A 26,030-nucleotide genomic window follows, 5' to 3' on the forward strand; every position below is an offset into this window, starting at 1 on the left:
TTTATTTTCAGGAATTTCTATAAACCACAGCTAACTCAAGAACCTCCACATCAAAACCCACAAACAATTTTTGTCCCTGTTGAAATTAGTGCTTTTGTTTTGAATATTTTAAGTGGAAGTAAAAGAAACCAAGTGACAAAGTAGACACAAGGATTTATGTGGCATTAATACAGCTGGAGAAAAGTTCACATACTGATCCCTCTTCCAATTCAGGCCTAAGAAATACCTAAGCACTTATGAGAAATATGGGAGACCCAGGTTGGACACCATTTCTCTTGATTTATAGCAAGGAGTTAGTTGTTTCTCTTGCTCCAGGTTTTTTTCAGTCGTCCAATGAAGCCATTCTGCTTGGATAAAATAGAATATTATCTATTGAATATGTTGGCAGACACAATTTATCTACTTTGAATGTCCTGACCTTTTTTCTTTCTTTTACATGTTTAACAAAGCTGAAAGTTTAAGTGGAGATAAAAGGGGAAGGAGGGCTTATCAAATTACTGAAATCTGTTGATGCTCTTTTTTCAGTGGAGGAACTTTGAATGGAAATAGAATATAACATCTTCTAACATCTTGGGGGAGTTCAGAACATACTGTTTGAATTTAACTAGTAAATTAAGCAGCTACTCAAGGTCTAAGACCCCAAGTTTATCTTGTTCAAAGGATATAAATTTAATTAAGCAGTCTGGTCACACGTATTCCTTTCAAGAGAGTCAAAATATGTTTTTGTAGAATTTTGTCACTTATCGAAGAATTGTAAACCTTAAACGTTGATTTTTTTTTTATTTTTTTTTTACTCTCATCATTGTAGTAGATTTTTGTTCAAATAAAGAAGCTTGAAGTTACATTTTCAATACATTCAGTACTCCTTTTGACTTAGGTTCTTCACATTTTATATAAGGTTTGAGATCTTTAGTAAAGTGTGAGGTCTTTAGTACAGTAAAAGGAAGATAAATGGTTGAAGACCCAGCAAATTAAGTGCATGGTTTCTTTTAGCAACCGTTGAGCAGCTGCTGTGTGTTGCTTTAACTATATTAAGGACAGAAACAGCTTTAGCAAATGCTGGGCCCTGTGTGAAATCAGTATCAAGTATGCACAGGAGAGAAACCTTTTGCAGAGGTGGGGGACGCACATGTTCTTGCATAACACTGTCGAATTTAGCAGTGAGTTGAATAACACCCAAAGAAATTTGATGTGTGGAGGGTAAGGCTTCTCTAATTATCTGTAAAACGCCAAATGATGGGTACCGAACACTGTATTATACCAGTAAGCATCTCTGCTACAATGCATCGATCACTCTGTCATATTAAAGAGACTGCTGGGTGTGGTGGTCAGTGGTGTTTCAGGGTGTCCCAGAGCTCTCTTGAAGCTCAGACTCTTTCTGCACTTTGGCTATTTCACAGCCCTTTGAATATCAGCTGTCTCCAGTGAGACTGAAACGTGTACTGATTTCGGGTGACCTTCATAAAAAAGAGAGGATAATAAAAGTAGAAAACGTAGTTAAAATAACTAGAGTAAACCAGCCACTGCCTCTGTCACATCTCTGTTGCATAAAATGCACTTGTAGTGGAAGGTATTAACAGTTGTGCCTTGCTCATCCTTCACAAACATTTGCTTTACATGTTTGCTTTGTTTCAGTTTTTCAGAGCAAGTAGACCTGTTTGTATGACTGTAGGTTCACCTATATTGTATGATAGTTTTTGTTGAGCTGTATCTATGGTGTCTTCCAATGCCAGATTCTTGTTTGACATTGTCTGCAGGTGTACCAAATAGTTATGGTTCACTGCATGTTGTCTGAGGCGCTACGTGTTTACAGAAAATTGTTTCATTTTGGAAGGGGACAGAGGGGATAAAATCTCACAAATCGTCATTGAATGTTCTGCAGATGTTTCTGATCTTTTTCTTGTCTTCTCTTCAGTTCTGAGTCCCAACACATGCTTCCTCAGTGTCTCCCTCCCTGGGATGACCAACAGAAGCTTTAACATCAGATTCTCCTCGAGTCTGCTTTTAGACATGGAAAAAAATTAAATTGTTTCCACTTCCTGACCAGCAGCTCAAAGATTTAACAACCTTGCTAAAAGCCAACTCAGACTAGCATGCAAAAAGCCAGCCATGGCCAGCAGATGATACTTAAGACCCATACTGACACTGTCGTGCTCCCAGCCAGCTGCTTTGAGACCTGGTTTCAGCCCCATTAGAGGGAGAATTCGTTGGACCAACTTCATTACAAAGCAAATTTAACAGGTCTATTTAGTAACACATACATCCTGTTTAAATTATTATTTCATCTCAGAGTCAAATTCAGAAGAATAGCAGAAGCATATTTTAGTGTAATTCTAGAACTTAAAAGAAAAAAAATCTGTCGAATATTAAATGGACCTTAATTCACTCCTACTTTCCCGAAAGTTGTGAGGTGGTAGGTTGCATATGCAGAAAGCCAGTTTTGAGTAACACATTTTGTTTACTGTTGAGTGTTTAAATTCTAATATGAATTCTGTATTCAAGCCTGGGCTTAGTCATTATATTTAGCCTAGTTAAAGTAGAAGTTAGCAGATAGGCTTTTCCAATTTTTTAAAATTACTCTGAACAGTTTAGAATGTCTATCAAAGCAGGCACTTATTACATGTATAATGTATGTATGCAAATAATAGATACAGGTAAAGAAATGAGACTGCACTGACTGTGAAAGAAGTCTGTTTGTTTGTTAGGAGGCTGCAGCAAATTTCTGCACATTAAATAGTGAAAGAAATTTTTTTAACTTTAAGTCAAAATGCAGTCCATGAAGCAAAATGCTTTTATCCCACAATTACTCAAAAAAGCATGAAATCAACAACCAGATAAAGTGTACATTTGAAAATGAAACATATTCCAAATATATTATATTTAAACTTGTTCATAAGCAGAATTAATTTGCAGTTATTTTAGTTTTTTATTGGACTGCCCTAATCAGTTAATGCTGTAAACTTTATGCAGTATTTTCTAAAGATGAATGCTGTGGTCCAGCCCACTTGCTGGAAAAGTTTTTATGTGACTGCATGGTGAAATAAAACTGAGAACTATTAGACTTACATGTAACCTAATGAGAAAAAATAGGTACAAGCAGTATCAGTTTTGTGATCCTGTTCACCCCATTGACGTCCAAATTGTGGTTTGGGTTGAGCAGAGAGGCTGCACAAGAGTAAGAAATGTAATTTGGGGATCATGGGAAGACAGCATTTAATTTTGGTGAGAATGTTGGCTGAAAAGAATTGAAGGCATGCATAAAACTGTGGCCTTAAGATGATTCTGAATTAGAGTTCATTATTAAAGTACCCTTGAAAGTACATTTTAAAAGACTTCTGCTTTACTTCTGATCCAGGGCCATTCTTCTCACCTCTGTATTTCCCAAACAGGTACTTTATAGAGGGGATAGCTAATTTATATGTAGACATAAATTGACTAGTCCTAATTTTCTAAAATGCAGGGGTTGTCCAGATTTCATTACAACATGGGATTACATTCAAATCACGTCTTGTTTGTAGGACAACTGTCCTGGTTTTGGCTGGGATAGAGTTGGTTTTCTTTCTAGTAGCTGGTATAGTGTTATGTTCTGGATTCAGTATGAGAAGAATGTTGATAACACACCGATGTTTTCAGTTGTTGCTAAGTAATGTTTAGACTAAAGTCAAGGATTTTTCAGCTTCTCATCCCCAGCCAGCGAGAAGGCTGGAGGGGCACAAGAAGTTGGGAGGGGACACAGGACACACCCAGGGCAGCTGACCCAAACTGGCCAAAGGGGTATTCCATACCATGGGACGTCATGCCCAGTGTATAAACTGGGGGGAGTTGGCCTGGGGGGGGCAGATTGCTGCTCGGGAGCTAACTGGGCATCGGTCGGCAAGTGGTGAGCAATTGCATTGTGCATCACTTGTTCTGTATATTCCAATCCTTTTATTATTATTATTGTAATTTTATTATTATCATTATTATTTTCTTCCTTTCTGTCCTATTAAAGTATTCTTATCTCAACCCATGAGTTTCACCTTTTTCCTTCCGATTCTCTCCCCCATCCCACTGGTTGTGGGGGGAGCGAGCGAGTGGCTGCATGGTGCTTAGTTGCTGGCTGGGGTTAAACCATGACAACAAGTACAATAGCTCTGTTTGGTAGTGGTTTTACACTACTTTTCTCTATCTTGCTATATATTTTACCTGGCCTGTTTATTCTCTTCAGATTTCTAATACTTTCCTCTCCCCTTTTCCTCAATTTCTCCTTGTTAGCCATGGTGATAAGGTGCATTAAGTCCCAGGCAGCCTGCTCCTTTCCTCCGTGCCCAGCTGGAGCATCTCTGCAGGCAGGTAGTGATGCAGGGGGTGAGGAGGGACTGGGAGCTGCTGCCTGCTACATGTGAAAAAGAGGCACCAATCATCACAGTAAGAAAATGTAATTTTTGCAAATCTTGAGAGCTGCCTCTGTGTTGAGTTTAAAGAGGAGAGAGGAAATTATGAGGGGAAGGATATGACCTCCTTTTCAGAAATTCCTTCATCACCAGTATTTGGCTCCTCATCTGTGCAAATAAAACCAACTGTGTAGACAGCACACCATCTACCCTTCATGTCTAGTCTAGTTGCTGGGGTCTTTCTTAACTGCCTGCATTCACGTGTTTGCCAATCAGTCAGCAAGTTGGGTAAAATTCACAACGAATGCATTAAGCTGCCTTGAGACAGAGCAGGAACTTTCTTCTTTTTGCCAGCAGCGAGAAGAGGGATCATTGAATGTGTGAATTCTTTCCAAATGCACACTTGTATGATTTATTTACAGTTCTCTGGTGGTTTTTTTTATATTCTTATCATAAATTGGGCATTTAACCCATTCCGCTTGCCTTTCTGTAACAGTCATCAACATTTTCTCTAAATTCAGAATGTCTTTTTTCCAAAGGCTGTTTTTAACCTGTAAAAAGTAGTTGTACTTAATATATGGCTCATATTTCAAAAAGATGGACACATATCTCCAGAGTTAAAATTGTGTGTCTCTATATACATAAATTTAGATTATTTTCAAATAGCAAGTCTTAAATATTTTAAAAGTGGCCACTCATGTTTCAACTAGCAGATTGTCAAATCACACCTGTGTGGTGTCCTGTGTGAAAAGGCAGCTGAATTCACATGGAATAAATGACAAGTTCCGTTTTATAGCGTAAGAGAAAAACAGACTGTAAATGTAGTCAGTAAATGTCTCAGATATAATCAACTTTTTTCACTTGTCTGGATTCCCTCTCAAGGCATGAACCTTCCTCCCCCCCTCTCCCTCCCCCCACCCAAGATGGCTCTAACTTGATTCAGTGCTGAATTCTCTGGATGTAGTAAAGATTTTCCCTGGTGTTTCATAATATTTTATAGATCACAATTAGGATCTATTTCCATGTCTTTATAGAACACATGCTCACCTTTGTTTTAGGACACAGACTTTTGCTTGATGAATAATCTGTTGAAATAAAGGGGAAAAAAAAAAGTACCTGATTTGATTTAGTCAAGAATCGTGTACAGCTGTAGGCTCTGGACACTGTATGCTGACCAAACATGATGTCTGAAGCAGTCTTTTGGGCTCAGGCTTTGTAATGATTGCAATGATCACTGCTTCTTTTTTTCTCTTGTTATTTCCCCTGTTCGCATTTTTTTAAATTAGGTTCTCTTTTACATTTTCCTTCACTACCTAGATCTCTTTGCTACTCCTTCCTTAGCATGCATGGCTTGCTGCTGCTGAACAGTTAACACAATTATACATTATGATATCTGATTTTATGTTCCATTTTTTGAATGTATCTGGAGTTTTTCTGTTTAGTTTTAGTTTTTTGGTGTGGTTTGTTTTGATTTTTTTTTTCCAGATAAGGTATGTTAGCTATTTTGCATGAATGATCTGGTCTAGCACAACATACATGATGGATTCAGTGGAGACTTTTAAGTGAACTTGTCATAACTTTGGTAAAGCTGGGGTGACCAGTGCTCTTAATTCCTGCCTGTCCACTGCACAAGAATTCTGCTTCCTGGTCCTTAAAGACTTGTTTCTCCTGGGTTTCAGTTAAGAACTTTTCATAGTTCTCTCATTCCTCACTGATTTAAAAAATGCTGTAGTATTTTTCTTGTGACGTTCAGTACTCCTCCATCTTTCAGTCTATAGAAATACAGTCTGGAAACCATTAACTTCTGTTGTAGTACCTCAGATACCATTTTCTGGTCATCCTAAATGTCTTATCTCAATCTATTATGTACATGTGGTGAGTTGTGGTGGGTTTCTTTTCTACAAAGCCAGATTTTCAAGATAAGAAAACCTCTTGCATGATAGCGTACAAGTTACCGTACACACACACACACTTGTAGCTGTTATGTGCATCTTTAAGACATTGAGTTGGTGATGACTGTGGTGATATTGCTTGCAATGTAGGTTAAGTTATTCTCTCAGGCTAAAGCACTGAAGCCCCAAAACCTTGAAAGCCCTGTGGTCCTGATTTTTGGCACCTCTTTCTCATCATGTGTCATAACTTAAAACATGGTTGATAGTGTGTTCAAAATCAGCCATCAAGAAGTTGGTAGCTTCTTCAAGGTTTAGAGGCTGTTAATAGATTTCTACTGGTATTATTTATTTTTGTATTTTTTTGGCAGTTAAGTGACTTTTTAAGTAATCTTCCAATGTGTCAGATGTTCTTCCTTTCCTTGAAGATGACCGCTGGTCCACAGTATGAGAGTACTATTGCTGTTGCTGCTTGATTCTTTGTTTGCTTGCTTTCTTGCTTAAGGTCGAAACATTTCTTCCTGTCCAGTTTGTGTGTTATGATAACAAAGACTACGAGATATGTGCAGTATCGGTAAATGCAGTAGTCTACATGTCTATTAAATGGAAAAGGACATCTCTGTAGTTGATAGCTTTTCAATGACAATGTTCTTTTAGACTGGTGAAAAATCACAGATAAATTTACATTTCTAATATTTTTAAAGTTCAATTTACCTTTGCAAATAATGCCACTTCAGCCATGTCTGTTGCATGTGCTTTCCTATTAGTGTTTCCCTTGCCCTGCTTTCTTTGCTTATTTTTTTTTTTTTTTTTTATGAGGGAGGAATATTGTCTTTCCACAGAAAAGTAGGTGCAGTAATTGCAAATCTAGTGGAATGGGAGTTATTAAACTGTTCATACGTCAAGCATATTTTTATAGATAACCCTTTCAACATGACTAAATAACAGTGCGATACATGTTTCATGTTTTCATGTCTGATTTATAGTTGGGTCTCTCAGCTTGCAAAGTTAACTGTCTGCCTTCACTCTAACCAGCAAGCATGTTCTGTAAGTTCACATAGTGGTCAGCGCTAGCCTGTGTATCAAGAGCTCTGAAAGGACTATTCGCTGTGCTGAGGTAGAGAATTTGCAAACATTAATTTTTGAGGGACTCTGATTTTATAGCCCTCAGCATTATACGTGGAAAGGATGAAGGCAGAGACAGTATTTGCCTCTTGAATTTTGGATGTGGCTTTATCTTTTATTATTCTGCTCAAGAACGTTTGGTACTTTCAAGAGCTAAAAATAGCTTTTGGCAATGTAAAACTGAACAATATGTCACCCAAAAGATTCCTCTTACTGTTTTCCTTTCCAGATGTATGAGCATGCACAGGAGAAAAAAAATCCAAGTGAAAATCTGATTTATAGTCCTGCATGGGCAGAATTTGTTACAAGTTTTGTCTTATTTTTATGATGTTGCTTGGTTTGAAATTTCAGGAGACCAAGGAGAAGTTTAACTGCAATGTGATAAGTGCTTGGAAAAACAGCATTTCAAACTTAACTTTTTATAAAAGAAAACAGTATACAAGTACAGCTTAAGAGACATGTGAATGGTTGGGTCTGTTCGTGGTGGAGTTGCTTTATCTTTGCATTTAGTAGTTTGCTTTAAAACATATAGCTTTTTCAATGTTAGCCCTCATTTCTACAAATGCAGTTTTCTCCGTACAACAGAAAAACGTAAGTATAACCCCAGTGAACTTTGGGTTTGGTTTATTTATTAGTTGTAGTAATAAAAAATGAATGCATTTGTGAGTCTTGAATGTTGAAAAGAGTAGAATAAAGATAGGAGAAATACAATACTGAAAAGATTTGGCTGGCTGCTCCTTGGACAACTTCAAAGCAAATAATTTGAGTGATGTGGAAAAGAACAGTGATTTAATGCTGTCCATTTGTGCAGCTAAGTTTAACTAACAACATGTATTTTTTTGAGGAGGCAAAAACGTTTGAGCTTTCTCTGTTGTGATCTGTAGGAAAAATGAGACAAATTTTATTTTTCGCTTCTTAACACCAGCACGTTTGATTTGGGGGGATTGACATTTTGGGAAGTGGTTGGTTGAATTATTACCAGGTTTTGACTCATAAGGCCATTATAGACAAAAGGATGTACTCTATATGGAATAAAGCCAAGAATTTATTGTTAGTTTAATCAAAGAACTATTGTTATTCCAATTTCAATAGTTTAAAATTATATGCCGTTAGAAGGACATGTACGCAAACTTCCTAATTATCTACCCTTTTTTTTCCCATTGCACTGCTGAGTCCTAAGGTCAGTGGCAGCTGTTGTGATTAGGGTGGGGGTGCAGTGAGTCATCAGCACCCTCTACTGGGAGGAGCACAGTGCTGATACTGGTGGCTTCTTCCTCTTCCACATACAATCCATTTTGGGTTGTTCTTACCTGTTTGCCCGCATGCTTTGGGGCTTGCGTTGGGCTGTAATTCCACATTACAACCAAAGGTGTGGTATGTGGTATGCTTTACATGTGCCGATACTAGTTCTTTGTTCTCTTTTTACCCCTAAGACTGGTTTTACTCACAGTGCCCAAAGTTGCGTTCATTTGAAGGCCATAGACCGCTACACAAGTTGCTTCAAGCCCTTGGGCCTCCAGGGTCGTTCAGGGCCTCTGCCTTCATCCTGTGCCTGTACTCCTCGCTGCTGCGTTTTATTGTAGGGTCACACACAGCCCACTCTGCATAGTTTTATTATTTGTTAATACTGTCTATTAGTTGCAAAAATATGTTTAATAAGTGTTACACAACACAGTTGTGCAAAGCTAAGCAAAAGGTAAAGCAAGGTGCGTGGCAGTTACCTGGACTTCAGATAATTTCTGTTAGGAACTAAAGCAAGTCTCCGGGCAGGGGAAGACAAGACCCTCACGCCTGTGGTATTAATGTAATGATAAGCCTGTGGCCTGTCACAAGAAACAGCAGCATTTTATTTTTTTGTCTCCAAGGCCTGTAGAAGGTTGGTGTTTAAATACTTCTTCACTTGCCAGGTGGCATTTCTCCCACCTTCTCCAATGAGCCTTTGAAAGGAAAAGATTTGCACGGATACCAAGCAGGCATTACGGTAGTACTGAGGTCTGAGGGGCCAGGCAGAGTTTCATCCAGCTAATCCTGACAGAGTTAGTGAGAGAAGGGAGAGAGGATGTGGTGAGTGCCCTTTGAGAGAGAGGAAGGAGAAAACCCCAAAGAACTTCAAAAAAGAAAAATCCAAGAGATGTGAGAAGCATCGTTTGTGATGAAGCGGCAATGAAGGGAAGGAAATAAATGGGAAAAAAAGATCAGAGAAGTAAATGAAATTTCCCCAGTTGCAGACCTCAAGAAGTCACGAGCCGAACACTAAAACCAATGTCATTTATTAAGTTTGCTCCCAAGTTTCTGAGCCTTTAGGCAAGGTTTGGGAAACATTTTCAAGCCTTCTTTCACAATGGTAAGGACTAGAATATTAGCTTTATTTTTTTTTTTTTTTTTTTTTTAATGAAAGCTGAGATTGTAACTAAACCATAAAATTTTAAGACCACGGGCTTTAAGAATAAGGACTAAATAATTCAAGAATTTAAAACTATGCACATTGGCAGCACTGCTCACTTGCTTTCACAAAGCCATTAGCTGACAGGGAGGGGAGATGAGAAATGTGAACGTTCCTTATTGTTTCACCTTTGAAAACTGTCTCCTAGTGCATGTGGCCATCTGTACATCTCCTTGTCTTCTGCATTTCAAATCTTATCTGAATAACTTCAGCAACTAACTTAAATACTCCAGCACATTACAGAGTTCATGAGTTCAAGGGTTCTGGGAATTAATGGAGACGGTGAAGATAATAGGTGAAATGTTAAGTGATTAGTGACATTTAGAAAGATGATAATATCTATTCCCATTTTGTGACAAAGGCTATAGATAGTCTCATTTATTTATATTTTTCTGAAGTGAGTGCGTATCTCTGAAAACCTTCTATAAAACATCTTTAAAAGATACAAATGCCTGGAAAGAAAACTTTGATTTACCAAGAAGGAAACCGGCTTTGTTGAGAGCCTTATTTCTGTCTGTCCAGTGACTGCACAGACAGATTTGTGTGAAGAGCCTTACAGAAAATCCATACCGCATCTAGATTTAGTCACTGCTGTCATTTCTATATTTAATCAAGAGTTATTATAGAAATACTCCTTTTAAAGTAATACCAGTGTCACATGAGGATTATTTCAGAGGACTGTTTGTATCTCTTACGGTTATGACCTAAATTATCTATATTTAGAGCACATCACAGATCTTAATACCTGTGACTTCAGTTTCTGCTGTGAACTTCAAGGTTCAGTCAATCGTGGATGCATGCAAGTAGCAATATAAGCTGCTTTATTGTGGCCTTTTAGACCTGTGCAACATTTTTCCATGGTAAAATGCTCTCATTCTTTAAGCTGGTTACACATCAGAGGGAGAGTAAGGACAAAACTCTTTGCCATGGTCTTAGTCTATGCATGCTCACTAGTTATCCTTGTTTTGTATTATTCTGGTAAGGATTTGGTGTGTTAGTAATTTTGTATTTTTAAAGAAGAAACTTACCTTTTCGTCCTCGGAAGGCGTATTATTCAAGATTTCTGTCTCACCAACTTCCCCTTTGAGACTGGTTCTTCAATGTGATGTTCTTTGCACTTGAAGTTATATATATGATTTCTTAATTACCCTTTGTGATGCTTGGTCATTTTTCTGTCCAGGAGTAATGTCAAATGAAAAGCAATTTATGATTATTGCATTAAAGTAATGGCCTTCACAATTGATATGTTTAGCATAGTAGTTGCAAAGGTTACTAATGGAAATAGTAACATTGAATGGAGGACAGTAACCCTGCTAAATTGGAATTGATTATGTAGTCATATACTGGATAGCTAATTAAAAATCAAGAATCTTGTATTAAATGCAAGATTGTTACTGGTGAATTAATGCAATGAAAAAAAGAGACTTGCCTGTTTTGAGCACCCTCATTTGATTATAACTTCTTTATAAAACACATTTTTATTTTAAATTAGCAATAGGTATGATTTCAAGCAGCTGGTTTATCACACTTTGAAAACAGTCAGTTAGTTATTTATGTTCTCCTGTCATGACAGTAGCTTAGAGGATACTTTACTATTGATTTTTGCCCTATAGATGATTGTATCTTAATGGGTTGTACTTCCAGTTGTCCTGGAACTTTCTAACAGATACAGAAGTTGTTTGCCAGGATATATCAGAGGCAAAACCGAGCATCTGATTCTTTACAGGTTTGGATGAAACTACTTAAAGGATTAAAATTATGTTTCTTCTCCTCCCCACCCCCCGCCAAAGACTGATAAAATTAACTTTCTCTGAAACGGAATAATTTCTGGAAAGTGATTGTTATTATTTATTCTTATGTAACTTAAGTAAAACTATTCTTATAACTTTCTAACAGTCATTTGCTAATAATTTGATTAAAACTCATGAGTCCCGAATCCAGATCAATTTTTAAGTACCATTTGAGGCAGTAAGTCTATAACTTCTGATCAGTATAGCTTATTTATATATTGGAACAAGTAAATGAAATAAAAATTTGCAGCCTGTAACACAACTTCACTTTTTATGTTAGAAATGGAAAATTATGAATAGAGAAGTGGTCAAAAGGCAGGGGCAGAGAGGCTGGGGGTCTGTCATTCATGGACTGCTTGCAAAATTAGGAGATACTGAATTGCTTTCCCTTAGCTAGTTTTCAGTACCAGCCTTTCGTGTGCCATAACCAAAGTTGGAGAGCAGTGTTTCTCCAAAGAGTTCTAGTGGAAATATATTCTTAGTCTTAACCCTAAACAGTCTTGTTGATTAAGATCCTGTACAATATTTTCTAAAATAATTAAATAATGCACATACTATCTGTTCAAGTTTGTATTTTAGTTGAGTTATATGAGAGGGTGAGGAGTTTTGAGCCCCTCGTGGAGGCATGAGCCTCCCCGGAGGCTGAGCAGGCTGCAGTCCCTGGGAGCCACTGCCATGGGGGGGCACATTTGCAAAGCAGTGCCAGCTGCTGGAGCTGGAGCTGGCCATGCTTTAAGGATCTGGGCTTCCTCCTTTGTTACCTACCTTGCCATTTCACAATTAATGAACTCCATTAAATTCAATAAAGATTTTATATCCTTCATTTTGATCAAGACCAATACAGTGTTTCCTCAGTTGTTTTTAAAGTGCATACTTCCATTTTTTCACCTGAGTAATTTGTTGTTGTGGTTTGCTGTGCTGTTCAGCCTTCCTTGGACACGCATGTTGAAGATGGCTGTACTTCAATGTACTTTAATAAGAAGGTTTTGTTAGGTATTACCTTCCTGAGAGGCAGTGTAAAACCGAGACTGATCCTGCTTGTTTTAACTTGCCGTGGAATCACATCAACTTTTGTTCCCCTGCAAAGGTAACAAGCAGATTTCAGTAAGGTTGTTTAATGTTGGCAGGATGTTCTAACACTGCAACCACGAAATTTAGCTCAAAACCTGCTATTAGTTTCCATCCTCTCTGAAACCAGGGAGCCAGGAAGGAGCAGGGATACGATACTGAATGGGAGGAGGCAGTCAGTGAGACCACTGCAGCGGTCAGTGAGATTTCCGAAGAACAGGACTGCCAGTGGTAAAGAGGGCAGCCAGGTTGGAAAGGCTGAAGCTGGACTGGGCAGTGGAGGGGGATCGTGTCCTTTCCCCACACAGCCTGGAAGCCAGGGGAGCAATGGAGGCTCTGGCCTAGGCTGGAGGAATGGGGTCAGGACAGTGAAATCCAGGAGCCTCTTGGGAACTTCTCTAAGCTCAAGAAGGTCTGTGAGGGCCAAGAGGATGCATGTCGTTAAAGGTGGAGAGCTCCTGGATGTCCAGGTCAGAAGAGGGAAGATATGCTGTGTGAAGGGCTACAGTGTTGTTTTTGAGGACGGGAACTGGTGAAGTGCATAGCTGTGGGAGATTGTCACTGAACTGACATATCTTCATTGCTATCTTCACTTATTCTGTCTGAGAGCACAGTTACCCTGTATGTAAATGGCCTGTAAAAGTGAACAGAAAAATCACACATCTTCTGTAGCATTTGTTAAAAAAAAAAAAAAAAAAAAGGTAGATAAGTCACAGTTTTCTTAGTATAATATCAAGGTATTGTCTTATTGTCTGTTCAGAGGATACCCTTTAGCCTGCACCTCAAAGACTCCAGGTACTTGTGAATGTTCTCATTTTCCTCTGTATGCAAAGGAAAGGGTAGCGATTTCTAAGCCTTGGAAGATTTTAGTCCTTTCCTGCATATGCATTGCCCATTTACAGAAATGCCAGGTGTGGTTTAACATGGGAGTTTACTTTCCTGGCCTTTTGGCCTTTTTCTATTCTTAGCACTGGGTACAAGTTCTGTTGTAATGAACTGAATTGTTTTTTTCCTTTAAAGTCAGGCATTGATAGCTTGAACTTCATTCACCCAGTGATGTATATGAAAGATGAAGAAGGAAAAAAGTCAATAGACCTGTGCCAGTGTGACCTTAATAGAAGACTTCCTTTATAATTTGAAAAAAAAAAAAAAAAAAAAAAAAAGAACAGGAAAGGTAAAATCTTCAGAATACTTGAAACAGTTCATGAAATGCTGATGGGAGAGAAATGACAAGGCCAGGAAGTCTAGTGGCTTGCGATGTTATGGGATGTGAAAGCTAGTTAGCTACCATTACCCTTTGGTTCACCACTCTGATACGGTGAACAAAAAGGTTAAAGGTTTCATGTTGTTTTCTCCTTCCCTCTTCCTTCTGGGAACAGTTGCATCCTTTTTCTTGGCTTGATCAGCAGTAATCTCCTGACCTCATGAGGCATTTTCCCAGGAATTAAAGTCCCCTCCCTCTGTTCCCTGCTTTCCTGCATGCCATGGGATGGTGCTTCTCTCAGCAGTCTGACTAAATATCCCCTTCTGAGAAGAAGGATGTGTCTTCCAAGGTCTTTTCACTGGGCTGGTAGGATTTTCTCTTTCCAGAGAGGAAACAATATTTATGATGGAGGATCTGCTGGGTGCTTGTGTCTGCTATGCTTTTAAAGGCTCTAAGCTTTTCCTAAGCCTCTCAAGGGTTACTGGGTCAGCTACGGCTTCTGCTTCCCGAGGAATTCATTGGTTGGTTTCAATGCTAATGGTTCAAATCTGGTATAATGTACTAAGCTGGTGAAAGGCAGCATGCTCTTCACTGCTTGCTTGTAACGCAGGGCAGAAAAAACACTCTCACAGGTTGCTTGAAAGAACACAGTCTTTTCACAGAAAGTCTTGATGTTACCTTTTGTTGAGTTTAATATTTAACTTAATTTGATATTTAGGATAGTAAACATAGTTTGTAGACCCCAGATCCTTTTTCATACTGAATTTCTCTTTGTTAACGCTGTCATGTTACTGTACTACCATCAAAAGAAAGGATCTGTCCAGTACTACAATTAAACACTCTTTTTCTGTGACTTTGACTTCTGATTGATTGCAAAGTGTGGTTGACATTTGTGCTTTACTTGCACTGTTTAAACTTTTTTTTCTTTTACCTGCTCACCTATCATCACAAAACTTAAGAGAACTTGCTATTTATAGACTTCTACTCCCTCTATCAAATTTGTGTGAAAGACTGAAATCTTACCAGGTGCAGAGGTCATGGTGTGTGGGATGGCTGCACAGGCGAGCACCAGAGCACAGTCCCACACAGCCTCCAAGTGTGATGCTGTGAGCTTCATTCCCTTGGGCACCCAGCATAAAAGTCTCAGAAATGCTTTTCCTTTTGTGTGCTGGTTTCCCATAATTCAGTGCTTCTGAATGTCAGAAGCAAAGAAAAATATAGTCTCAATACAAGGATGAACATAAAACCAATATCCTCTTATTCCTTCTGAATTCAGAAATGGCTAATTTGATCCTGTGCAGGAAAAAAAGGAAGAAAAGGTGTGAGTAAATAATTCTGGTGCTGTTAAATCAGAAAGGGTTGGGCTTCCGGGGATTTGTGAGAACATTGAGTTACATGGCCAGAACACATTATACTGAGCTGGACTGTAAAAAAGGGGAATAAAATTGTTACTTCCAACTTAAACTCTGTTTATACCTTTTGCCTTTGACTTGTTACATAAAATGAGAGTAAATAAAAGGAATCCATTTACAGTTTTAGCTGATGAAAAAAGTTAAATGGTGTTTGTTTTATACCTCCAATTGCGAAAGCGCAAACAACTGGAAAAGATAGGATTTGTACTGGAAATTTTTTTATTTTATTAGTTTTATACAACAAAAAACCCAAATCGACACATAGGGTGGCAGACTTGATGCCTGACCAGCAGCTGCTTCTGCCCCTGGGAGCTTAGCCAGGGCCAGTCCTGCCACGTAGGGCTGCGCTTGCCAGATTTCAGTTGTTTCATGCCCACCTGGCCACAGTGCTGCTGTCAGGGAGGATGGGGGGGCATGACAAAAGCATCTAACTGAGGCCAGGCAACTGTCCATCAAAATGCCTCAGCTACTTTGGTAGCTGTATTTCATTGTGACACTGAGTTTTTTTAAGACTCTGGTCACTTACCAGAATTTTCTTCCTCCCTGTGACCCTTGGGACTAACACATACACTTTTTAGCAAGAAGGTCTGCCAAGCTGCATAGAGCAGGCAGATAGTGAACAGTTTTGCACTTTGGATATGCTTGGCACGACAGTTGAAGGTGATGGGTATGAAGTACAGAGAGAAAAGGAGGAGGGGGAATGAGTTTTAAAATGTATTTTGAGCAACAGTCTCTGTCCTTACTTTGCTGACTGCTGTGCTTTTGCCAGTTGGGGAGAGCTCTGTAGTAATTACAGCAGAGGTAAAGCTAAAGGCCAGGTCTAGTGCCACTTCTACTAATTTTCTCCATGAGCAGTGCTGTGGTGCAGAGTGGTACTAGCTCACGTGCTGGGTCTGCTTCCAAGTAGCCCAGCGAGCTCAGTCAGCTGCTGCTCAAAGACAAGTGACAGAACAGCGTCCCATAAATTTCTCTCCTAACATTCCCTTTCACGGCTTAAGCTGGCTCACTCCTTCTCTCTTCTTTGCCTTTTTATTTATTTATTTCTCCTCTGTGACAGTTTTATCAGTCCTCAGGGTGTTTTAAGTGTCACATTTCTGGCAGGTGTAAAAAGCTTTGGATCAACAAGTTCTAACACTTCCCTGTCTGGCCTGTGGAGGCCAAGGCATGGTTACCTGTCCCTCCTATGTTAGCTTCCCTGCAGCAGACAATCCTGAAACAAAATGCTCTCCGGAGTACCACCTTGTTCACGTCCCTTGTCCTTTTCCCTGCCCGTTTCTTGGGAGCGTGGGTGTTGAAGTCACTGCACTGTGTGGTGGCTTAGGATTGGGACCAGCCTGGGAATAGCAGATACCTGATGCTTTTCTCATGTGCCATAGGTTTTGTGGGTTGACTGTGGGGGCAGGGCTGAATACTAATGTTAACTTCTTGGTGATGTCCTTTGGGTTCAGTGATCCAGGATGTTTGGCTATTTTTCTGGCTGCTCCGAGCTTCCATCCCACTTTGTTTCTGTCTTTTTGTGACCGTTCTGCTCACAGATACACCTGCTGCTGTCGTGGTCAGCTTCATCTGTTTCTCTTCCCTTCAAACACAGGCAGTCCCCTTATTGTGACGAATCTAGGAGGGCTTTATGGGCCACTTTTCCACACTTTCTGCGTCTCAGTAAGTTCCTACCTGACCTGACCTACTACAGAGCGACATTTTCTCTCTGCAGGTTGCTCCCTCAGTGTCCCTGGAGGGGAGTGTCTCTTCAGTATTAATCTAACCCTTTTCCTCACGGGGTCGGGGATCTTGGCCTGTGCTACCCACCAAGGCATGTATCCTCCCCACACTGTCAGCCTGTGTGGCAGCCTCCCACAGGAGGCAGAGTGCTGGCCTTTACCTGTAACCAAACTCAGCGCTGAAGGTTAACGTGCTACTTCTCCAGTCACAAAAGACGCCCCAGTGCTTTCTTCCCTTCCTCTCTTTGCTGTTTTTCCAGATGTTCCCGTAAACTGTAATTAGTTCTCCAAGTTACCTCCTTACAGTTTTATTTGCCCAAAACTTTGCAGTAGTACTCTGGGGCTATTCCAGCACAGGCAGAAATACTTTCTGGTGTAAACTGTACTGGTGTGAGCTATGTCCTCTGGAGACATGTTTAAATACATCTAGAGCTTTTTGTTTGACTACTGAGACAGCACATCACTATTTCTCTCTACTCAGTTTCACGGTGGACAAACCTTTCACATATTAAAGTGTTAGTAGTAAATACTTTTTTATACCTGGGAAACAGCTTAGTGCCATTGGGGGCATCCAGAACCCTTGCATGGAGTTTTTCATGCACTTGCATGGGGTTTTCAAACCCTTTTCCATATCTTCTCTCCAAGCTGCCATACCACCTAGAAGTTAAGTCTCTCTGTCAGTGAAGTCATTTGTAGCATCTCGTGATCTGGGTTGTCTAGAAGTGATGAATATCCAGGTGTTTGGCCTGCGTGTCATCCTACTCCTCCCTAGAAGATGATGCACCACATTCACTACCTGAGATACCTGGGCCGCAGGTCCTTCCATCTCTCCTGGGTCTGTATTCCACAGCTGCACCCTCTGCAGTTCGCACTGTCACCATCTGTACTGAGCAGCAGTTGCAGCAAATAGGCCTTGGTCAGCTTTTCTTGTAGGAGCAATCTGCCTGCACACAAGGGCTTGCTTCAAACCTTTCTGGTGAGTCAGTTCCTTTGCCATGGTCCTCTCTTGTCCTTCTTACCACAGTGACAGGAACAAACCAAAAAAAATTCCTTGCTGAAATCTCAGCCTGAAGTCTGCTCAAAACTCCCTAAACCACTTAAAACTAGAACAACGAACTTCATGAAATTGAGAAAACTCTTAACTGAGAAAGGTGACTTCTGCCCTGAGTAGGGTGGTTGGTTTTTTTAAAGCTAGTTTTCTGCCCAGCAACTTAGTAACTTTTTCCATTGAAATAAACCCCACCTTGTCTCTTTTAGGATCCAAGAAAAAAAATCTTTCCTTCTGTCACTCTAGGTCTAGTCTTTTTTTATGCTTCTTTCCCTGCCTGCATATTGCCATTGTGAGGTGCATAGGAATGCTTTTATGAATTTTTATATATAGCACTTAAATGCCACATTATTAAACACACAAGAAGTTCATACAGTACCAGAAAAGGATAATTAACTAATCCAATATACATGTATATAAAGCCTGTCTGTTTGCTTTGGTGACAAAAAGTAGGTAAAAAATAATTCACTCGAAATATCTCTGTTCATAGAAAACAATAGTGTGAAATATGCAAGAGAGAAGAGATTAGCTGTGCTGGTGACTCCATGAAGTCCAGCATGAGTTTGACCAAGCAAGTGGAAATAGTGAAACAGAGAGAGTTTGAGTGTTTTTTGAATGTTAAGTTCTACAGTCCATTTCCTGGTGATTGATGTCATCTTTCTGTTTTTCTTTTTTTCTTTTTCTGTTTTTTTTGTTTCGGTTTTTTTTAATGTTTAAGTAGTGTTAATCAATCACAGTTTTGATGTAATAGCTGGCAAAGACTGGAGATGAAATCTAAAATTAAATGAGTTTAATAAGATTGACATATTTGGTAAAATAAACTTATATAAATGTGAAAGAGCTCACACAGTAAAATAAAATTAAGACTTAAAGGGATTTCAAGGCATTCCCAAGAAGTCTGTTCTTCTACATCAACTCAGGATGAGCTGTACCAAAGCGATTTCTTACAGGTATTTGTGTAATTTATTCTTAAAACCTGTGGGAGTTAGAACATAAGTAATGTTTCTGTGTTCTCCCTGCTGTTTTCTATGCTTCTAATCATCATGGCTGTTCCTGTCCAAACCATTTCTCTTCTTCCCACACCCTCTTGAAGCGCTGTGCCTGAGATGGTGCAGCACGTGCTGGGTGAGGCCCCGGCCCCCCTCGGATTGTGTGGAAAGATTGTTTTGGGCCATGTGGGCTGTATTCTTCTTGCCTGGTCATCTTCCATGAGGTACTGTCTTTCACGCATGTATGACAGTCACTTCTGATTGTGATCCAGTCCTTAAATCCTGTCATTAGGACAACCGTCAAGTCAGTTAAACATTTCTTATTTATGGAGTTGATGAGTCCTGTCTAGTCATCTGCCACTTTCCCGATTAAATTCTGGTTCATTTTTTATTTTGATCATTCTTCTGGTTTAGAAAGACAGTTTTGAAGTCTTGCTACTTTATTCCAGTTCTTTTAGTTTCTCCGAGTTCAGTATCTTTAATAAATTTAAGCAGGACATTCTGTATCCCATCATCCAAATAGTTAATGGAAATACTGATACAAAGCTGCAGAAAATCAATTAATCCATCTTCCATATTTGATAACAACCTACTGTTAACTTTTCCAATTCATTTTGCAGTCCCCTTATTTCAGCAATACTTTTAAAACTTGCTTGTGAGACTATTAGAGGAGCAAAGTCGGAGCATCAGTCAGTCCAGCAGAGAGACGGTTCTCTGCTGTGTATTCTCCTATAGAAAGAAGTTAGGGCTGTGTGACATATAGAGGCTTTCCGTGTTATCTTCTGCTTTCTCTGCATAAGCTTTTCATTTTAGTTATGTTTTTCTAGAAACTGAAGTTAGCTCGACTGTTCTTCCATTTGTCATAGTTCTTTTTCCCCACTTACTACGGCTCAAAGATCTCCAGAGCAAAATATGCTATAGCTGGAGTTTCATTAAACCTCTGTCTCACCTGTGCTTTTCTTTCTCTACCCTGAATTTTTACTCCTTCATCATCAGGGTGGTTCTGGGGGGCTTTTTGTTTGTTTGTTTTTGTTGTTTTCTTTTCCCCCTTTAAATATGCAGTAATAGTGAACTTTTTAAAAATTGAAGACTGAACCAAATATACATGGTATTTTTGCTTTGTCAGGAACATAGAGTTTTAGATTTTTCCTTCGGATGAGATAACTCTTCTTGAACTGCTTTTGACTATTAATATACATTAAAAGCAGGAGGAAAAAATATTTTTAGTATTGCTAACTAATTGTATATTTATTTTATACTGATTTTTTCCCCTATTTATTGGTTCTATTCTATTCATGTTAATTTCCCCTTTAGTATTCTTTCCTGAGTTTCAGGTTATATACTTTCTATCTTTTTTCATATAGGTTAATTTGTGCCCTTAATGTTATTTCACTGAGGACCTGTCACTTCCCTGAACTACTTTTTTCCTTGAGAACTGCTTCCCATGGGAAGCAGTTATACTTGAGAATACAGTGAAAGTATATTAAAACCTGCTTTCCTGGAGACCATTGCATTCATTCTCCTGTTATCACTCTTTTCTCACTGTTGGTGAGTTTTTCCATTTCATGAGCACTTGTTTCTTTCCAGTTTCGTGTTCTTAAACAGTTTCTGCCAATTCGTTAGGAACAAACCTAGAAGAGCCCCTTTTATTTTGTTTTCCTCATCTGTGGTTTCCAGCACATTCAAAGGTGTCACTCTTACCCTGCTTGGCTCCATTCTCAGTAAATGTTTACATAGTTTAAATATGCCATTAAGACAATGACCTTTCTTTATATGATTGGTAATTATTCAAATAAAACCGTTATCACCTTCTCCAGGCTTGACTGCTTATAACATGTCTCTTCCATTTCCCTTCCTTGGCTTTTTTTTTTTTTTCCTTAATTTTATCCTTAAATCAGAGACTTTCAATGGTCTACCTCACAGTGCATTATGAACCTTAGAGAAGCTCTACATATTTGTTATGCTAGGCAACATCTTTCTTTTCCTTTCCAGAAAATGCGATCTCTTTAATGTAATTCTAATTATGCAAATTATCACACAACTCTGTTTTGTTAATTAAGACATGATTTTTGTTACGCAGTGGACTTCCAGTTCCTTTCAGTTACCATATTGGTGAGAACGCAAAGTGACAACAAAAAAATTGTGTAAATTGTTTAATGATATGTAAACAGATGAGTTGGTTGTCTTCAGATTTTAGCAAATGAAAGGATGCTGATTAATTAGTTACACAATTTGTATTGTTTCATGTGAAACCAACCTTCATAAACCCAGCATGATATCATGCACTATATTAAATAAGTGTTATTTTACAATGAATATTTTAAAACTCAAGATAATGTTGCATTGAAGTAATATAAAAATTACAAAACTGCATGAAGTTAAAACTGTGTTTATATTTATTCATTTTAAGTAGTTTTTGTTCCCATTGTGCAGAAAAGAATTCATTTTAGATGAAAACCAGTAAAACATGCTTTTGTCTTCCAACTGAAAAAATGAACAAAGCCATAAAAACAAGCACTAGAAATCTTGAATTTGATACCAATCGACTCACTTAAAAAGTTATTCACACTAGCAAGGAAGAGTATTTCTTTAGGATGAAATACAGATGTAAAACAAGATTAAAATACATTATTTAAGTAATACCTTCTGATTTTATTTTCTCTCTCCATTCTCCATATCTTGTAAACAGGTTTTTATTCACAAAAATAGAACATTTTAACAGCATTGCATCTTCATATTCTACTTTTAAGCTTCACTCTCATCTCTTAATTTTTTTAAATAAATATGGACATAGAATATGGCTATTAATAAAATTCATTTAAATTAAAAAATAAAGAAAGAACAGAATTCTATCATCTCTTTTCCTGTATCCCCAATATCACTCTGTGCACACGAGTTATGCCATAATGACCATTTACAACCTTCCGGTTGACTACCAGCAGTTTGAAAAGGATTGCAGATCTCCTTGGAATATAGCCATGGATTTTATATAATTTTGATACTAGAAGAAAGATACAGAATTTAAAAATTGTTCCTTTAGAAGCTTTATTTATGGAGAGTTTTAGTTGCTTATTAGCAAACTGTATTTGCTGTCCACTAATTCTTCGTATTGCATGTAAATGACATTGACGCACGAAGGGTGTTTAGGTATGCTAACATGCACAAAACTGTATCACCAGATCCATAGCTGATGACATACATCAACTCTTCATAGTGAAAGGTACTTTGGGGGGAAAATAAGAAAAAAACAGGGGAGAGAAAGAGAGGGAAAAAAAAGGAAAGGGGAGACTCCCCTTGACCAGCTGGAGGAAGAAGTGATGGGGTCCCCTGGTAAGTGTCTTCATCCTCCTTTGGGTGTTCTCCCCTCTACAGTATGTGGCAATGAGAAAGAAACTAAATTTTCTCTAATATAAACTAAGCCCTACAAAACAAAGGTCAAGACAGTCTGAGGGTTGGAGGGGAGAAGGGCTGATTCTCACGTCAGTGGCAGTCACTGTGGTGGTGCATTTCCCCCCTCTCTGGGCTGATCTACAAATTCAGGGAGTCTCGCTAGGCCTTAGTGTAATGAGTTGGGCGCTTAAGTGTCCCTTGACTGTACCAGGAACTCTCGCATGGCTAAGGCAGGGAGCTGCACTGACTGTACCAAGGACTCCTGTTGCCTGGCGGAGGCTGGGGATGGGAGTAGGGATAATTAGTCATGTCCTGACAACCTTGGGACATATCTCAGTCCTCTCCTGACAGCCTTGGAGCATCCTGTATCCGAATCTTAAGTCATTCTCTGACAGCCTTGGAGCCTTCCTTATCTGAATTGTAACTCATGAGAAACAGTACCAGTGCTACTGGAATCCCAGTAATTTGCTGATGACTAAAGCCAATCATCTCATGAACCTATGAAGAGCGGTACTAAGTGAGACCCTTTGAGTTCTCCTGGCCCGCAGCGGGCTGCGACCAGCATCTCCCTCTGAGTGGGACACCTCTCAGAGATCGCAAACTCTCCAGTTTGTGAAGATTGGAGGTCTGTCGCTGAAAGCTGACGAGGCTTGGGCTGATACTCTAGGCTCCTTGAGGCTCAAGCCTTCGCCTGTTAAGAAAGGTGCCAAAGCATTTGACGTGAATATTTTCACTGAACTCGAGGGGAATTTTTAACAGGTATACATCTTTGATTTGCGTATGTATATATCTCTTAGTGTCTTTGTGCATGTGTGTGTACTAACCTGAATATTCTATAGCAAGTATATTACAAATACTGCTTTTCAAATCCATATATGTCACTGTCGTAAACTTTATTCAACTGTGAATGAATCTCAGGCTGCTATCATACTCATAACCTCTTTAGATATAAACCATTGATCAAGTTTGGGACTAGGAGTTGATCCAGCCGCACCTAAGCTCCAACAATAGTTTAGAAAGCAAGGGCATCTTCTCTGAACCTGGTGACTCAACGGGAGGGTCTCCCCTACCTTTTTACATTCCTGATCTCTGTACAAATCACAAGAAATAAATTCTAACTTGATTTTCCTTTGTAGGTTTGTCTTTTACCCTATTGCATCTTCAGTCTCTGTGTACATAATTTTAGTTTGATTCTAACTTAATTTTCCTGTATACGTTTCATCTATGTATTAAGTAATAGAGTGAACCTTGCCATCGAATTCTGTGAAGTCGCGCTTTTATAAATTCCTATTAAATCATTTTTGCTAATACCCTTGAAGGTGATCCTTTAACCAGTCCAAACCACTCCAGTCAATTCCCAGGAGAACCCGTTGCAACAACAGGTGAAGGCATGTAAAGCCCTGTGTAACGTTCAGCGTGTAAATGACAGCTGCTTACTATTAAGATGCTAGTATGTGTAATACCTGTTGTCTGGACAAAACAACTGTGCGTAGGTAGGCAGCTGTATCATTCAAGGGTGTTGTCTTGCTCAGGTTGATTCCCTGGTAAGACTGAGCATGGCCTTCTCCACTTGCTTTGGCTCAGCCTGAGGAACTACGTCCCTGCATACCCACAGAAAATTCAGTCCACTGAGCTGAAGAAAGTAGAGTAAATTAAAAATGTCTTGAAACCCAAATTAGAATTCTTACCACCACTTTGGGGTTTTTGTGTGCCGTGTCTCATTTTCTTACAAAGAGAAAATTGTTACAATTCTGTGTCATTTTATTTCATGCTTTTGTAATAACTCTTGCTGCATCCAACCTGGAATTAAACCTTAGCAGTTCCACGGCTATAATAAGAGTAAGGTTTATTGCCAGCTAGTGTTTCATCTGCTGGCTAGATGACTAGCTGTGCACCAGCTGTATAATATATTCTGTAAGGATATCATCGTCACAGCACTTCACTCTCGCATGTCATACACCCACCCAGAAACCTGTTTTATCTTGTGCTCCGAGCAAGGAACCAAATGAGATGTCTTAAGGAAAAGTAAATAAGAATATTAGGAAATATTAAAAAGAAGTAATTCCATTTCTAGTGCGTTACTGTGAGAGAGTGTTTTTGGACAGGAATGGGATGAGAACTCTCATAAATCTTTAGGCCCTGGTTATGGGCTGCTCTTGGCACAGCTCAGATGAAGAACGACCCAAAGCCTGGCTTTTAGCCAGTCTTATGTTGCTTTCTCCCCTGCATGATTCTGCCTGGTTCCTGGCTTATATCAGAGAAGCCCTATTGCTGCTCTAACTTAATCTGAAAACTTTGGAGGATTTTTTTCTGGCAAAACGGGATCTCCAGAACACATGGGCAAGGGCATGACTCTTACTATAATGGGACAGGAGAACTGCAGTGCAACAGCAGCTCTGCTGGTGCTAAACCTCCCAGGAACAATTCTATGCAAAGAGAAGGGGAAGGGGTAAGTGCTCACTGGTCTCCCAGATGTTCATGGCTGCAGTGATGGCCAGGCTGAGGACTCAAGATGTGCATTTTTGCCCAAAGGACAAAAGGAGGATTACAATAGATACAGGAGAGTTATCATAGCTGAAGTTAGTGATGTAGAATTTATTCTTCTTTTGTTTGTCATTCTGCCAAAATTAAGGTATTTGGCCTAATATTTTATATGCTTCATATCAGCTTCAGGTAAACTTTATTTAAAAAAAAAAAGAAAAATTTCAGCTAAAACTACGTTTCTGATTAGCTTTGCTTTAAATAGCTCTAGTTCCCAAGTCTCACAGTTGTTCTGCTCTCAGCAAATATTTGAGAAGAGCACAGCCAAAGTGCACCTCAACTCTAATGCTATTCCTCTTACAGAATATTAAGCCATTTGCAGTCTGTTAATTCTGCGATTGAAATTGCAAGGAGTTTTTGGCAGAGGATATAAAGATTTCATTCCTACTGATGGTGTATGAAAATGTCAGTGTGACACTAGAAATGTACTACTTAACGGGATCTTTTTGTTTGTTTTATTTAAACATAGAAAGTTGCACATACACACACAAAATTCAGTTAAAAACCCCGAAACTAAGTATACAATATCAGGTGCTCCAAAGCTAGAAAATGAATGATGTAAAGTGGTTTGTGCTAGCTTAACTTTCCTCGGCAGATACATAAGGCTATAGTCTTCACTGTATAATCTGATTACTTTTAACAAGCAGTTGTTGATTAATTTGTTTCTCCTTGTTCTCTTTCTTGTAGTGGCCCAGTGTTGTATTTATTTTATATTAAGAAGCGAGAAGTATTCACTTCTCTGATGATTTCTTGAGTTTGTGGGGCCTTGTGGAGAAGCTATCTGAATGCTGTGCAAGCATTGATTTGTTCTTTTATAGTGTTGCAGCTGAGCTGCTAAGTCACAGATTGAGATCAAAAGTTTCCATTAACGTTAAGTGACAAATTTAAGAAACCTTCCATCCATAACACTGAGTAGTGAGTAGGATTTGGTATGCCTGGATAACCGGGGACTGGTGCTTTAGTTCCCTGCTGGGGGGATAGGGAGAGGCAAAAGGTGATTCATGCCATTTAAAAAGAGATAAATCATCCCTTAAAGACTG

At 39.0% G+C, this 26,030-nt stretch overlaps 1 protein-coding gene across 11 annotated transcripts in view; it reads left to right on the forward strand.

Annotated features, from left to right (window-relative positions):
• The window catches only part of CACNB2 (calcium voltage-gated channel auxiliary subunit beta 2), a 269,194-nt gene that overhangs the window by 186,330 nt on the left and 56,834 nt on the right, over nucleotides 1-26,030 (forward strand). The window lies entirely within an intron of this gene.

This window comes from Haliaeetus albicilla, chromosome 2 (assembly GCF_947461875.1).
Source record: "Haliaeetus albicilla chromosome 2, bHalAlb1.1, whole genome shotgun sequence".
Classification (NCBI taxonomy): Eukaryota; Metazoa; Chordata; class Aves; order Accipitriformes; family Accipitridae; genus Haliaeetus; species Haliaeetus albicilla.